The sequence below is a fragment of the Gasterosteus aculeatus genome, unplaced genomic scaffold (assembly GCF_964276395.1).
Source record: "Gasterosteus aculeatus unplaced genomic scaffold, fGasAcu3.hap1.1 HAP1_SCAFFOLD_23, whole genome shotgun sequence".
NCBI classification, from domain to species: Eukaryota; Metazoa; Chordata; class Actinopteri; order Perciformes; family Gasterosteidae; genus Gasterosteus; species Gasterosteus aculeatus.
In genome coordinates this window covers 296,705-310,700 of record NW_027554882.1, presented here as the reverse complement: position 1 = coordinate 310,700, position 13,996 = coordinate 296,705, and the positions used below count along the sequence as shown (strand labels likewise).

Below are 13,996 nucleotides of genomic sequence, written 5' to 3'. Positions count from 1 at the left end.
GGTAACCTGAATCAGTGGTGTGGTGTTGGAAATGATTTCTGCTTTGAGTAAAACAAGTCTCACCTCCACATAGTTTTTAAGACTGAGGCTTTTGGCAAGTGACTTATGCTTACTCATCAATAGTGCCTTTGTTTTGCAAGTCTCAAATCACTGATTTTAACTTCACCGATCTGTGAGGACGGTGCCATCTGCGAACCGTCACCACAAATGCTGTGACTGGGAATACCGTCCCTGCCTCTGTCACCACCAACTCATACTTACCTGGCAGGGGAGATACCATGATCAAGAAGGTGGTTCACCCAGGGCGAGGCTCAGTCATTGCACTGCGACTGTGCTGACCACTGCGAATTCCCCAAATGTGGGAATCTCGACTGCATAATTTGTGGTAGTGGGGGACTGCGTTCGCGCTCTCCCCTGATATTGAAGTCAAAGAAAAACCAGGTGTCCCGTTTAATCATCACTGTCTGAATCCCTAGTGAAATCAACCACATTTCAGCAGGATTTTACACGGATTAATCACCACTGCACTGGAGTCATTGTGAAATCAACAAGATTTTCAGCAGGAATCATCACTGGAGTCACTAGTGGAGCCTTGCAGCAAGTCTCAAATCTCTGTCTGAATCCATTGTGAAATCAACAAGATTTTCAGCAGGACTTTACAGTGATTAATCATCACTGGAGTCACTAGTGGAGCCTTGCAGCAAGTCTCAAATCCCTGTCTGAATCCATTGTGAAATCAACAAGATTTTCAGCAGGACTTTACAGTGATTAATCATCACTGGAGTCTCTAGTGTCTGAAACAACAGTGAAATCAACCAGATTTCAGCAGGAGTTTACACTTTTGCTTGTAAACAAATCAATGATTTTAGCTTTTTTGAGGACGGGGGCAGCGTGGGGAGTGGGTTGTTAAGTAGCAAGCGACTGCTACGCCCAGTTGAAAGAACCGCACCGCGACAATTGAGATATGTGCTGGTACGTTGGGTCTGCAAACAAACAGTTTGGTGTTATCGCTTCTCGGCCTTTTGGCTAAGATCAAGTGTAGTATCTGTTCTTATCAGTTTAATATCTGATATGTCCTCTATACGAGGACTACATATTAAGCCGATTTTTAGCTCTGGGAGATGAAAAGGGGGCTTGCTCCGTTCACTCCAAGCATCGACCCGGTATTGCAGCACCTCCGGGAACGGTGCACCCTTTAAATTGTGGAAAATAAAAGAAATGGTAACCTGAATCAGTGGTGTGGTGTTGGAAATGATTTCTGCTTTGAGTAAAACAAGTCTCACCTCCACATAGTTTTTAAGACTGAGGCTTTTGGCAAGTGACTTATGCTTACTCATCAATAGTGCCTTTGTTTTGCAAGTCTCAAATCACTGATTTTAACTTCACCGGTCTGTGAGGACGGTGCCATCTGCGAACCGTCACCACAAATGCTGTGACTGGGAATACCGTCCCTGCCTCTGTCACCACCAACTCATACTTACCTGGCAGGGGAGATACCATGATCAAGAAGGTGGTTCACCCAGGGCGAGGCTCAGTCATTGCACTGCGACTGTGCTGACCACTGCGAATTCCCCAAATGTGGGAATCTCGACTGCATAATTTGTGGTAGTGGGGGACTGCGTTCGCGCTCTCCCCTGATATTGAAGTCAAAGAAAAACCAGGTGTCCCGTTTATTCATCACTGTCTGAATCCCTAGTGAAATCAACCACATTTCAGCAGGATTTTACACGGATTAATCACCACTGCACTGGAGTCTCCAGTGGAGGAAGTCTACAATCAGCAAATCACTGTCTGAATCCAAAGTGAAATCAACCAGATTTCAGCATTAATCATCACTGCGCTGGAGTCTCCAGTGGAGCACGTCTCAAATCAGCAAATCACTGTCTGAATCCAAAGTGAAATCAAGCACATTTCAGCAGGACTTTACACTTTTGCTTGTAAACAAATCAATGAGTTTTTGATGGCTGGTGCTGGGGAATGGGTTTGGCATTGGACAACCGCAGCTCAACCAGTCCCAACCACAAGAGGGATCACTGTTGCGACTGGGATATAAGGCTGCCTGCCACCTGATTCCGCAACTGACTTTGGTTTCTCTTCAATACGCATAAGTCTTTCGCCTTTTACTAAAGACTTCCGTGGAGAGGAACAACAATGAGTTGACCATATTTTTGGCAGGCTCTGCCAATTGGCTGAGCCTCATGTACTTGTGTGAAAAGAAAAGTAGTTGGACAGAGGCTCCTGACAATGGAGCACAAACAAAGTTGTGTTTACTTATCACTGGAGTCACTAGTGCAGCAAGTCTCAAATCACTGTCTGAATCCAAAGTGAAATCAACCAGATTTCAGCAGGATTTTACAGGGATTAATGGTCACTTTACTGGAGTCTCCGGTGGAGCACGTCTCAAATCAGCAAATCACTGTCTGAATTCATTGTGAAATCAACAAGATTTTCAGCAGGAATCATCACTCGAGTCACTAGTGGAGCCTTGCAGCAAGTCTCAAATCTCTGTCTGAATCCATTGTGAAATCAACAAGATTTTCAGCAGGACTTTACAGTGATTAATCATCACTGGAGTCTCTAGTGTCTGAAACAACAGTGAAATCAACCAGATTTCAGCAGGAGTTTACACTTTTGCTTGTAAACAAATCAATGATTTTAGCTTTTTTGAGGACGGGGGCAGCGTGGGGAGTGGGTTGTTAAGTAGCAAGCGACTGCTACGCCCAGTTGAAAGAACCGCACCGCGACAATTGAGATATGTGCTGGTACGTTGGGTCTGCAAACAAACAGTTTGGTGTTATCGCTTCTCGGCCTTTTGGCTAAGATCAAGTGTAGTATCTGTTCTTATCAGTTTAATATCTGATATGTCCTCTATACGAGGACTACATATTTAGCCCATTTTTAGCTCTGGGAGATGAAAAAGGGGCTTGCTCCGTTCACTCCAAGCATCGACCCGGTATTGCACCCCCTCCGGGAACGGTGCACCCTTTAAATTGTGGAAAATAAAAGAAATGGTAACCTGAATCAGTGGTGTGGTGTTGGAAATGATTTCTGCTTTGAGTAAAACAAGTCTCACCTCCACATAGTTTTTAAGACTGAGGCTTTTGGCAAGTGACTTATGCTTACTCATCAATAGTGCCTTTGTTTTGCAAGTCTCAAATCACTGATTTTAACTTCACCGATCTGTGAGGACGGTGCCATCTGCGAACCGTCACCACAAATGCTGTGACTGGGAATACCGTCCCTGCCTCTGTCACCACCAACTCATACTTACCTGGCAGGGGAGATACCATGATCAAGAAGGTGGTTCACCCAGGGCGAGGCTCAGTCATTGCACTGCGACTGTGCTGACCACTGCGAATTCCCCAAATGTGGGAATCTCGACTGCATAATTTGTGGTAGTGGGGGACTGCGTTCGCGCTCTCCCCTGATATTGAAGTCAAAGAAAAACCAGGTGTCCCGTTTAATCATCACTGTCTGAATCCCTAGTGAAATCAACCACATTTCAGCAGGATTTTACACGGATTAATCACCACTGCACTGGAGTCTCCGGTGGAGGGAGTCTACAATCAGCAAATCACTGTCTGAATCCAAAGTGAAATCAACCAGATTTCAGCAGGATTTTACAGGGATTAATGGTCACTTTACTGGAGTCTCCGGTGGAGCACGTCTCAAATCAGCAAATCACTGTCTGAATTCATTGTGAAATCAACAATATTTTCAGCAGGAATCATCACTGGAGTCACTAGTGGAGCCTTGCAGCAAGTCTCAAATCTCTGTCTGAATCCATTGTGAAATCAACAAGATTTTCAGCAGGACTTTGCAGAGATGAATCATCACTGGAGTCACTAGTGGAGCCTTGCAGCAAGTCTCAAATCTCTGTCTGAATCCATTGTGAAATCAACAAGATTTTCAGCAGGACTTTACAGTGATTAATCATCACTGGAGTCTCTAGTGTCTGAAACAACAGTGAAATCAATCAGATTTCAGCAGGAGTTTACACTTTTGCTTGTAAACAAATCAATGATTCTAGCTTTTTTGAGGACGGGGGCAGCGTGGGGAGTGGGTTGTTAAGTAGCAAGCGACTGCTACGCCCAGTTGAAAGAACCGCACCGCGACAATTGAGATATGTGCTGGTACGTTGGGTCTGCAAACAAACAGTTTGGTGTTATCGCTTCTCGGCCTTTTGGCTAAGATCAAGTGTAGTATCTGTTCTTATCAGTTTAATATCTGATATGTCCTCTATACGAGGACTACATATTAAGCCGATTTTTAGCTCTGGGAGATGAAAAAGGGGCTTGCTCCGTTCACTCCAAGCATCGACCCGGTATTGCAGCACCTCCGGGAACGGTGCACCCTTTAAATTGTGGAAAATAAAAGAAATGGTAACCTGAATCAGTGGTGTGGTGTTGGAAATGATTTCTGCTTTGAGTAAAACAAGTCTCACCTCCACATAGTTTTTAAGACTGAGGCTTTTGGCAAGTGACTTATGCTTACTCATCAATAGTGCCTTTGTTTTGCAAGTCTCAAATCACTGATTTTAACTTCACCGATCTGTGAGGACGGTGCCATCTGCGAACCGTCACCACAAATGCTGTGACTGGGAATACCGTCCCTGCCTCTGTCACCACCAACTCATACTTACCTGGCAGGGGAGATACCATGATCAAGAAGGTGGTTCACCCAGGGCGAGGCTCAGTCATTGCACTGCGACTGTGCTGACCACTGCGAATTCCCCAAATGTGGGAATCTCGACTGCATAATTTGTGGTAGTGGGGGACTGCGTTCGCGCTCTCCCCTGATATTGAAGTCAAAGAAAAACCAGGTGTCCCGTTTAATCATCACTGTCTGAATCCCTAGTGAAATCAACCACATTTCAGCAGGATTTTACACGGATTAATCACCACTGCACTGGAGTCATTGTGAAATCAACAAGATTTTCAGCAGAAATCATCACTGGAGTCACTAGTGGAGCCTTGCAGCAAGTCTCAAATCTCTGTCTGAATCCATTGTGAAATCAACAAGATTTTCAGCAGGACTTTACAGTGATTAATCATCACTGGAGTCACTAGTGGAGCCTTGCAGCAAGTCTCAAATCCCTGTCTGAATCCATTGTGAAATCAACAAGATTTTCAGCAGGACTTTACAGTGATTAATCATCACTGGAGTCTCTAGTGTCTGAAACAACAGTGAAATCAACCAGATTTCAGCAGGAGTTTACACTTTTGCTTGTAAACAAATCAATGATTTTAGCTTTTTTGAGGACGGGGGCAGCGTGGGGAGTGGGTTGTTAAGTAGCAAGCGACTGCTACGCCCAGTTGAAAGAACCGCACCGCGACAATTGAGATATGTGCTGGTACGTTGGGTCTGCAAACAAACAGTTTGGTGTTATCGCTTCTCGGCCTTTTGGCTAAGATCAAGTGTAGTATCTGTTCTTATCAGTTTAATATCTGATATGTCCTCTATACGAGGACTACATATTAAGCCGATTTTTAGCTCTGGGAGATGAAAAAGGGGCTTGCTCCGTTCACTCCAAGCATCGACCCGGTATTGCAGCACCTCCGGGAACGGTGCACCCTTTAAATTGTGGAAAATAAAAGAAATGGTAACCTGAATCAGTGGTGTGGTGTTGGAAATGATTTCTGCTTTGAGTAAAACAAGTCTCACCTCCACATAGTTTTTAAGACTGAGGCTTTTGGCAAGTGACTTATGCTTACTCATCAATAGTGCCTTTGTTTTGCAAGTCTCAAATCACTGATTTTAACTTCACCGATCTGTGAGGACGGTGCCATCTGCGAACCGTCACCACAAATGCTGTGACTGGGAATACCGTCCCTGCCTCTGTCACCACCAACTCATACTTACCTGGCAGGGGAGATACCATGATCAAGAAGGTGGTTCACCCAGGGCGAGGCTCAGTCATTGCACTGCGACTGTGCTGACCACTGCGAATTCCCCAAATGTGGGAATCTCGACTGCATAATTTGTGGTAGTGTGGGACTGCGTTCGCGCTCTCCCCTGATATTGAAGTCAAAGAAAAACCAGGTGTCCCGTTTATTCATCACTGTCTGAATCCCTAGTGAAATCAACCACATTTCAGCAGGATTTTACACGGATTAATCACCACTGCACTGGAGTCTCCGGTGGAGCACGTCTCAAATCAGCAAATCACTGTCTGAATCCAAAGTGAAATCAAGCACATTTCAGCAGGACTTTACACTTTTGCTTGTAAACAAATCAATGAGTTTTTGATGGCTGGTGCTGGGGAATGGGTTTGGCATTGGACAACCGCAGCTCAACCAGTCCCAACCACAAGAGGGATCACTGTTGCGACTGGGATATAAGGCTGCCTGTCACCTGATTCCGCAACTGACTTTGGTTTCTCTTCAATACGCATAAGTCTTTTGCCTTTTACTAAAGACTTCCGTGGAGAGGAACAACAATGAGTTGACCATATTTTTGGCAGGCTCTGCCAATTGGCTGAGCCTCATGTACTTGTGTGAAAAGAAAAGTAGTTGGACAGAGGCTCCTGACAATGGAGCACAAACAAAGTTGTGTTTACTTATCACTGGAGTCACTAGTGCAGCAAGTCTCAAATCACTGTCTGAATCCAAAGTGAAATCAACCAGATTTCAGCAGGATTTTACAGGGATTAATGGTCACTTTACTGGAGTCTCCGGTGGAGCACGTCTCAAATCAGCAAATCACTGTCTGAATTCATTGTGAAATCAACAAGATTTTCAGCAGGAATCATCACTGGAGTCACTAGTGGAGCCTTGCAGCAAGTCTCAAATCTCTGTCTGAATCCATTGTGAAATCAACAAGATTTTCAGCAGGACTTTACAGTGATTAATCATCACTGGAGTCACTAGTGGAGCCTTGCAGCAAGTCTCAAATCCCTGTCTGAATCCATTGTGAAATCAACAAGATTTTCAGCAGGACTTTACAGTGATTAATCATCACTGGAGTCTCTAGTGTCTGAAACAACAGTGAAATCAACCAGATTTCAGCAGGAGTTTACACTTTTGCTTGTAAACAAATCAATGATTTTAGCTTTTTTGAGGACGGGGGCAGCGTGGGGAGTGGGTTGTTAAGTAGCAAGCGACTGCTACGCCCAGTTGAAAGAACCGCACCGCGACAATTGAGATATGTGCTGGTACGTTGGGTCTGCAAACAAACAGTTTGGTGTTATCGCTTCTCGGCCTTTTGGCTAAGATCAAGTGTAGTATCTGTTCTTATCAGTTTAATATCTGATATGTCCTCTATACGAGGACTACATATTAAGCCGATTTTTAGCTCTGGGAGATGAAAAGGGGGCTTGCTCCGTTCACTCCAAGCATCGACCCGGTATTGCAGCACCTCCGGGAACGGTGCACCCTTTAAATTGTGGAAAATAAAAGAAATGGTAACCTGAATCAGTGGTGTGGTGTTGGAAATGATTTCTGCTTTGAGTAAAACAAGTCTCACCTCCACATAGTTTTTAAGACTGAGGCTTTTGGCAAGTGACTTATGCTTACTCATCAATAGTGCCTTTGTTTTGCAAGTCTCAAATCACTGATTTTAACTTCACCGGTCTGTGAGGACGGTGCCATCTGCGAACCGTCACCACAAATGCTGTGACTGGGAATACCGTCCCTGCCTCTGTCACCACCAACTCATACTTACCTGGCAGGGGAGATACCATGATCAAGAAGGTGGTTCACCCAGGGCGAGGCTCAGTCATTGCACTGCGACTGTGCTGACCACTGCGAATTCCCCAAATGTGGGAATCTCGACTGCATAATTTGTGGTAGTGGGGGACTGCGTTCGCGCTCTCCCCTGATATTGAAGTCAAAGAAAAACCAGGTGTCCCGTTTATTCATCACTGTCTGAATCCCTAGTGAAATCAACCACATTTCAGCAGGATTTTACACGGATTAATCACCACTGCACTGGAGTCTCCAGTGGAGGAAGTCTACAATCAGCAAATCACTGTCTGAATCCAAAGTGAAATCAACCAGATTTCAGCATTAATCATCACTGCGCTGGAGTCTCCAGTGGAGCACGTCTCAAATCAGCAAATCACTGTCTGAATCCAAAGTGAAATCAAGCACATTTCAGCAGGACTTTACACTTTTGCTTGTAAACAAATCAATGAGTTTTTGATGGCTGGTGCTGGGGAATGGGTTTGGCATTGGACAACCGCAGCTCAACCAGTCCCAACCACAAGAGGGATCACTGTTGCGACTGGGATATAAGGCTGCCTGCCACCTGATTCCGCAACTGACTTTGGTTTCTCTTCAATACGCATAAGTCTTTCGCCTTTTACTAAAGACTTCCGTGGAGAGGAACAACAATGAGTTGACCATATTTTTGGCAGGCTCTGCCAATTGGCTGAGCCTCATGTACTTGTGTGAAAAGAAAAGTAGTTGGACAGAGGCTCCTGACAATGGAGCACAAACAAAGTTGTGTTTACTTATCACTGGAGTCACTAGTGCAGCAAGTCTCAAATCACTGTCTGAATCCAAAGTGAAATCAACCAGATTTCAGCAGGATTTTACAGGGATTAATGGTCACTTTACTGGAGTCTCCGGTGGAGCACGTCTCAAATCAGCAAATCACTGTCTGAATTCATTGTGAAATCAACAAGATTTTCAGCAGGAATCATCACTCGAGTCACTAGTGGAGCCTTGCAGCAAGTCTCAAATCTCTGTCTGAATCCCTAGTGAAATCAACCACATTTCAGCAGGACTTTACAGTGATTAATCATCACTGGAGTCTCTAGTGTCTGAAACAACAGTGAAATCAACCAGATTTCAGCAGGAGTTTACACTTTTGCTTGTAAACAAATCAATGATTTTAGCTTTTTTGAGGACGGGGGCAGCGTGGGGAGTGGGTTGTTAAGTAGCAAGCGACTGCTACGCCCAGTTGAAAGAACCGCACCGCGACAATTGAGATATGTGCTGGTACGTTGGGTCTGCAAACAAACAGTTTGGTGTTATCGCTTCTCGGCCTTTTGGCTAAGATCAAGTGTAGTATCTGTTCTTATCAGTTTAATATCTGATATGTCCTCTATACGAGGACTACATATTAAGCCGATTTTTAGCTCTGGGAGATGAAAAGGGGGCTTGCTCCGTTCACTCCAAGCATCGACCCGGTATTGCAGCACCTCCGGGAACGGTGCACCCTTTAAATTGTGGAAAATAAAAGAAATGGTAACCTGAATCAGTGGTGTGGTGTTGGAAATGATTTCTGCTTTGAGTAAAACAAGTCTCACCTCCACATAGTTTTTAAGACTGAGGCTTTTGGCAAGTGACTTATGCTTACTCATCAATAGTGCCTTTGTTTTGCAAGTCTCAAATCACTGATTTTAACTTCACCGGTCTGTGAGGACGGTGCCATCTGCGAACCGTCACCACAAATGCTGTGACTGGGAATACCGTCCCTGCCTCTGTCACCACCAACTCATACTTACCTGGCAGGGGAGATACCATGATCAAGAAGGTGGTTCACCCAGGGCGAGGCTCAGTCATTGCACTGCGACTGTGCTGACCACTGCGAATTCCCCAAATGTGGGAATCTCGACTGCATAATTTGTGGTAGTGTGGGACTGCGTTCGCGCTCTCCCCTGATATTGAAGTCAAAGAAAAACCAGGTGTCCCGTTTATTCATCACTGTCTGAATCCCTAGTGAAATCAACCACATTTCAGCAGGATTTTACACGGATTAATCACCACTGCACTGGAGTCTCCGGTGGAGCACGTCTCAAATCAGCAAATCACTGTCTGAATCCAAAGTGAAATCAAGCACATTTCAGCAGGACTTTACACTTTTGCTTGTAAACAAATCAATGAGTTTTTGATGGCTGGTGCTGGGGAATGGGTTTGGCATTGGACAACCGCAGCTCAACCAGTCCCAACCACAAGAGGGATCACTGTTGCGACTGGGATATAAGGCTGCCTGTCACCTGATTCCGCAACTGACTTTGGTTTCTCTTCAATACGCATAAGTCTTTTGCCTTTTACTAAAGACTTCCGTGGAGAGGAACAACAATGAGTTGACCATATTTTTGGCAGGCTCTGCCAATTGGCTGAGCCTCATGTACTTGTGTGAAAAGAAAAGTAGTTGGACAGAGGCTCCTGACAATGGAGCACAAACAAAGTTGTGTTTACTTATCACTGGAGTCACTAGTGCAGCAAGTCTCAAATCACTGTCTGAATCCAAAGTGAAATCAACCAGATTTCAGCAGGATTTTACAGGGATTAATGGTCACTTTACTGGAGTCTCCGGTGGAGCACGTCTCAAATCAGCAAATCACTGTCTGAATTCATTGTGAAATCAACAAGATTTTCAGCAGGAATCATCACTGGAGTCACTAGTGGAGCCTTGCAGCAAGTCTCAAATCTCTGTCTGAATCCATTGTGAAATCAACAAGATTTTCAGCAGGACTTTACAGTGATTAATCATCACTGGAGTCTCTAGTGTCTGAAAGAACAGTGAAATCAACCAGATTTCAGCAGGAGTTTACACTTTTGCTTGTAAACAAATCAATGATTTTAGCTTTTTTGAGGACGGGGGCAGCGTGGGGAGTGGGTTGTTAAGTAGCAAGCGACTGCTACGCCCAGTTGAAAGAACCGCACCGCGACAATTGAGATATGTGCTGGTACGTTGGGTCTGCAAACAAACAGTTTGGTGTTATCGCTTCTCGGCCTTTTGGCTAAGATCAAGTGTAGTGGTTGTTGCTAAAGCTGTGCGGTGTATGGAGCTTGGTGGATAAAGTTGCTGGAGTCCCGTCCTCACACGGGCTATCATGTCTGCAGGACTTAGGAACTCGGTGCGATTCACTTGGAAGGTTAAAGAAGATGAGAAACATGGGAAGAGGGAATGGTTCGTGCGTACGGTCGTGGTGGGAGCGCTGAAGATTGACCCCGCCCACGTATACTGCCTGCAGTGGAATGCAGCAGGAGGTGGTTTTGACCTGACTCTACACAGCCAAGCAGTGTATGAGAGAGTGATGGAGACAGCGAGGGAAAAGGCGGAAGAAGAGCCCTTTTCAAAGTTTCGGGTGGAGGCTCTTTGCAAGAGGAACTTGAAGATTGTGACGGTCCACATGTACAACCCATACGTGGGGGACGAGACGGTCATATCCTGGTTGTCGAGGTATGGGAAGGTGGAGTCGGCGGTGAGATACCTGAGGGACAGTTTCGGCATCTGGTCAGGGCGGAGACAATTCAAAGTTCTCCTCGAGGACAACCCCGGCGGAGGCGGTGGGCTGCGGCATCCTCCAGCCTACTTCAGCATTGATGAGGACAGGGGTTTCCTCTTTTACTCCGGCCAGCCCAGTTTCTGCAGGCAATGCCGCAGCTTTGGGCACATGGCGACGGACTGCACCGAAGGGCGATGCCGGAACTGTGGTGGAAGGGGACACAGCGTGGCCACGTGTGGGGCCCCAAAGACGTGCCATGGATGCGGAGGAGAGGGGCACATTGTCCGCGACTGCACAACTACAACCCGTAGCTACGCAGAGGTAGCAGTGCAGGGGGAGGTCTCTGTCCTCACCCCGTTGGAGGAGGCACTACAGTCGCTCTCTGGAGAGGAGGGAAGGGCTGCTGCACGGGACGAGTCTGCGACTGACCACATCGGCGCAAACGAAACGGAGGAGCGGATGGACACACAAGTGGTTGTGAGCCTGGGAGACTCTCTGCCACTGGTGGGGTCCTTGCAGCAAGTCTCAAATCCCTGTCTGAATCCATTGTGAAATCAACAAGATTTTCAGCAGGACTTTACAGTGATTAATCATCACTGGAGTCTCTAGTGTCTGAAACAACAGTGAAATCAACCAGATTTCAGCAGGAGTTTACACTTTTGCTTGTAAACAAATCAATGATTTTAGCTTTTTTGAGGACGGGGGCAGCGTGGGGAGTGGGTTGTTAAGTAGCAAGCGACTGCTACGCCCAGTTGAAAGAACCGCACCGCGACAATTGAGATATGTGCTGGTACGTTGGGTCTGCAAACAAACAGTTTGGTGTTATCGCTTCTCGGCCTTTTGGCTAAGATCAAGTGTAGTATCTGTTCTTATCAGTTTAATATCTGATATGTCCTCTATACGAGGACTACATATTAAGCCGATTTTTAGCTCTGGGAGATGAAAAGGGGGCTTGCTCCGTTCACTCCAAGCATCGACCCGGTATTGCAGCACCTCCGGGAACGGTGCACCCTTTAAATTGTGGAAAATAAAAGAAATGGTAACCTGAATCAGTGGTGTGGTGTTGGAAATGATTTCTGCTTTGAGTAAAACAAGTCTCACCTCCACATAGTTTTTAAGACTGAGGCTTTTGGCAAGTGACTTATGCTTACTCATCAATAGTGCCTTTGTTTTGCAAGTCTCAAATCACTGATTTTAACTTCACCGGTCTGTGAGGACGGTGCCATCTGCGAACCGTCACCACAAATGCTGTGACTGGGAATACCGTCCCTGCCTCTGTCACCACCAACTCATACTTACCTGGCAGGGGAGATACCATGATCAAGAAGGTGGTTCACCCAGGGCGAGGCTCAGTCATTGCACTGCGACTGTGCTGACCACTGCGAATTCCCCAAATGTGGGAATCTCGACTGCATAATTTGTGGTAGTGGGGGACTGCGTTCGCGCTCTCCCCTGATATTGAAGTCAAAGAAAAACCAGGTGTCCCGTTTATTCATCACTGTCTGAATCCCTAGTGAAATCAACCACATTTCAGCAGGATTTTACACGGATTAATCACCACTGCACTGGAGTCTCCAGTGGAGGAAGTCTACAATCAGCAAATCACTGTCTGAATCCAAAGTGAAATCAACCAGATTTCAGCATTAATCATCACTGCGCTGGAGTCTCCAGTGGAGCACGTCTCAAATCAGCAAATCACTGTCTGAATCCAAAGTGAAATCAAGCACATTTCAGCAGGACTTTACACTTTTGCTTGTAAACAAATCAATGAGTTTTTGATGGCTGGTGCTGGGGAATGGGTTTGGCATTGGACAACCGCAGCTCAACCAGTCCCAACCACAAGAGGGATCACTGTTGCGACTGGGATATAAGGCTGCCTGCCACCTGATTCCGCAACTGACTTTGGTTTCTCTTCAATACGCATAAGTCTTTCGCCTTTTACTAAAGACTTCCGTGGAGAGGAACAACAATGAGTTGACCATATTTTTGGCAGGCTCTGCCAATTGGCTGAGCCTCATGTACTTGTGTGAAAAGAAAAGTAGTTGGACAGAGGCTCCTGACAATGGAGCACAAACAAAGTTGTGTTTACTTATCACTGGAGTCACTAGTGCAGCAAGTCTCAAATCACTGTCTGAATCCAAAGTGAAATCAACCAGATTTCAGCAGGATTTTACAGGGATTAATGGTCACTTTACTGGAGTCTCCGGTGGAGCACGTCTCAAATCAGCAAATCACTGTCTGAATTCATTGTGAAATCAACAAGATTTTCAGCAGGAATCATCACTCGAGTCACTAGTGGAGCCTTGCAGCAAGTCTCAAATCTCTGTCTGAATCCATTGTGAAATCAACAAGATTTTCAGCAGGACTTTACAGTGATTAATCATCACTGGAGTCTCTAGTGTCTGAAACAACAGTGAAATCAACCAGATTTCAGCAGGAGTTTACACTTTTGCTTGTAAACAAATCAATGATTTTAGCTTTTTTGAGGACGGGGGCAGCGTGGGGAGTGGGTTGTTAAGTAGCAAGCGACTGCTACGCCCAGTTGAAAGAACCGCACCGCGACAATTGAGATATGTGCTGGTACGTTGGGTCTGCAAACAAACAGTTTGGTGTTATCGCTTCTCGGCCTTTTGGCTAAGATCAAGTGTAGTATCTGTTCTTATCAGTTTAATATCTGATATGTCCTCTATACGAGGACTACATATTTAGCCCATTTTTAGCTCTGGGAGATGAAAAAGGGGCTTGCTCCGTTCACTCCAAGCATCGACCCGGTATTGCACCCCCTCCGGGAACGGTGCACCCTTTAAATTGTGG

General features: G+C 45.7%; 21 non-coding genes across 21 annotated transcripts; all 21 read left to right on the top strand.

Annotated features, from left to right (window-relative positions):
* The first annotated feature begins 253 nt into the window (after positions 1-253).
* LOC144391998 (U1 spliceosomal RNA) lies at positions 254-417 on the top strand. The gene has a single exon (XR_013455385.1). It is a non-coding gene; the product is annotated as a U1 spliceosomal RNA (small nuclear RNA).
* A 589-nt stretch (positions 418-1,006) lies between these two features.
* On the top strand, positions 1,007-1,197 carry LOC144392455 (U2 spliceosomal RNA). The gene has a single exon (XR_013455843.1). It is a non-coding gene; the product is annotated as a U2 spliceosomal RNA (small nuclear RNA).
* Positions 1,198-1,473: 276 nt separating this feature from the next.
* LOC144391985 (U1 spliceosomal RNA) lies at positions 1,474-1,637 on the top strand. Its single transcript, XR_013455373.1, has one exon. It is a non-coding gene; the product is annotated as a U1 spliceosomal RNA (small nuclear RNA).
* Positions 1,638-2,079: 442 nt separating this feature from the next.
* On the top strand, positions 2,080-2,194 carry LOC144392556 (U5 spliceosomal RNA). Its single transcript, XR_013455940.1, has one exon. It is a non-coding gene; the product is annotated as a U5 spliceosomal RNA (small nuclear RNA).
* Positions 2,195-2,796: 602 nt separating this feature from the next.
* LOC144392472 (U2 spliceosomal RNA) lies at positions 2,797-2,987 on the top strand. The gene has a single exon (XR_013455859.1). It is a non-coding gene; the product is annotated as a U2 spliceosomal RNA (small nuclear RNA).
* Positions 2,988-3,263: 276 nt separating this feature from the next.
* Positions 3,264-3,427, top strand: LOC144391973 (U1 spliceosomal RNA). Its single transcript, XR_013455361.1, has one exon. It is a non-coding gene; the product is annotated as a U1 spliceosomal RNA (small nuclear RNA).
* A 740-nt stretch (positions 3,428-4,167) lies between these two features.
* On the top strand, positions 4,168-4,358 carry LOC144392317 (U2 spliceosomal RNA). Its single transcript, XR_013455703.1, has one exon. It is a non-coding gene; the product is annotated as a U2 spliceosomal RNA (small nuclear RNA).
* A 276-nt stretch (positions 4,359-4,634) lies between these two features.
* On the top strand, positions 4,635-4,798 carry LOC144391961 (U1 spliceosomal RNA). The gene has a single exon (XR_013455349.1). It is a non-coding gene; the product is annotated as a U1 spliceosomal RNA (small nuclear RNA).
* A 589-nt stretch (positions 4,799-5,387) lies between these two features.
* On the top strand, positions 5,388-5,578 carry LOC144392315 (U2 spliceosomal RNA). Its single transcript, XR_013455702.1, has one exon. It is a non-coding gene; the product is annotated as a U2 spliceosomal RNA (small nuclear RNA).
* A 276-nt stretch (positions 5,579-5,854) lies between these two features.
* Positions 5,855-6,018, top strand: LOC144392277 (U1 spliceosomal RNA). Its single transcript, XR_013455663.1, has one exon. It is a non-coding gene; the product is annotated as a U1 spliceosomal RNA (small nuclear RNA).
* Positions 6,019-6,367: 349 nt separating this feature from the next.
* LOC144392042 (U5 spliceosomal RNA) lies at positions 6,368-6,482 on the top strand. Its single transcript, XR_013455429.1, has one exon. It is a non-coding gene; the product is annotated as a U5 spliceosomal RNA (small nuclear RNA).
* A 705-nt stretch (positions 6,483-7,187) lies between these two features.
* Positions 7,188-7,378, top strand: LOC144392454 (U2 spliceosomal RNA). Its single transcript, XR_013455842.1, has one exon. It is a non-coding gene; the product is annotated as a U2 spliceosomal RNA (small nuclear RNA).
* Positions 7,379-7,654: 276 nt separating this feature from the next.
* Positions 7,655-7,818, top strand: LOC144392617 (U1 spliceosomal RNA). The gene has a single exon (XR_013456000.1). It is a non-coding gene; the product is annotated as a U1 spliceosomal RNA (small nuclear RNA).
* Positions 7,819-8,260: 442 nt separating this feature from the next.
* Positions 8,261-8,375, top strand: LOC144392554 (U5 spliceosomal RNA). Its single transcript, XR_013455938.1, has one exon. It is a non-coding gene; the product is annotated as a U5 spliceosomal RNA (small nuclear RNA).
* Positions 8,376-8,976: 601 nt separating this feature from the next.
* LOC144392453 (U2 spliceosomal RNA) lies at positions 8,977-9,167 on the top strand. The gene has a single exon (XR_013455841.1). It is a non-coding gene; the product is annotated as a U2 spliceosomal RNA (small nuclear RNA).
* A 276-nt stretch (positions 9,168-9,443) lies between these two features.
* LOC144392276 (U1 spliceosomal RNA) lies at positions 9,444-9,607 on the top strand. The gene has a single exon (XR_013455662.1). It is a non-coding gene; the product is annotated as a U1 spliceosomal RNA (small nuclear RNA).
* A 349-nt stretch (positions 9,608-9,956) lies between these two features.
* Positions 9,957-10,071, top strand: LOC144392040 (U5 spliceosomal RNA). The gene has a single exon (XR_013455428.1). It is a non-coding gene; the product is annotated as a U5 spliceosomal RNA (small nuclear RNA).
* A 1,935-nt stretch (positions 10,072-12,006) lies between these two features.
* Positions 12,007-12,197, top strand: LOC144392452 (U2 spliceosomal RNA). The gene has a single exon (XR_013455839.1). It is a non-coding gene; the product is annotated as a U2 spliceosomal RNA (small nuclear RNA).
* Positions 12,198-12,473: 276 nt separating this feature from the next.
* LOC144392605 (U1 spliceosomal RNA) lies at positions 12,474-12,637 on the top strand. Its single transcript, XR_013455988.1, has one exon. It is a non-coding gene; the product is annotated as a U1 spliceosomal RNA (small nuclear RNA).
* A 442-nt stretch (positions 12,638-13,079) lies between these two features.
* Positions 13,080-13,194, top strand: LOC144392553 (U5 spliceosomal RNA). Its single transcript, XR_013455937.1, has one exon. It is a non-coding gene; the product is annotated as a U5 spliceosomal RNA (small nuclear RNA).
* A 602-nt stretch (positions 13,195-13,796) lies between these two features.
* LOC144392471 (U2 spliceosomal RNA) lies at positions 13,797-13,987 on the top strand. Its single transcript, XR_013455858.1, has one exon. It is a non-coding gene; the product is annotated as a U2 spliceosomal RNA (small nuclear RNA).
* Positions 13,988-13,996: the final 9 nt, after the last annotated feature.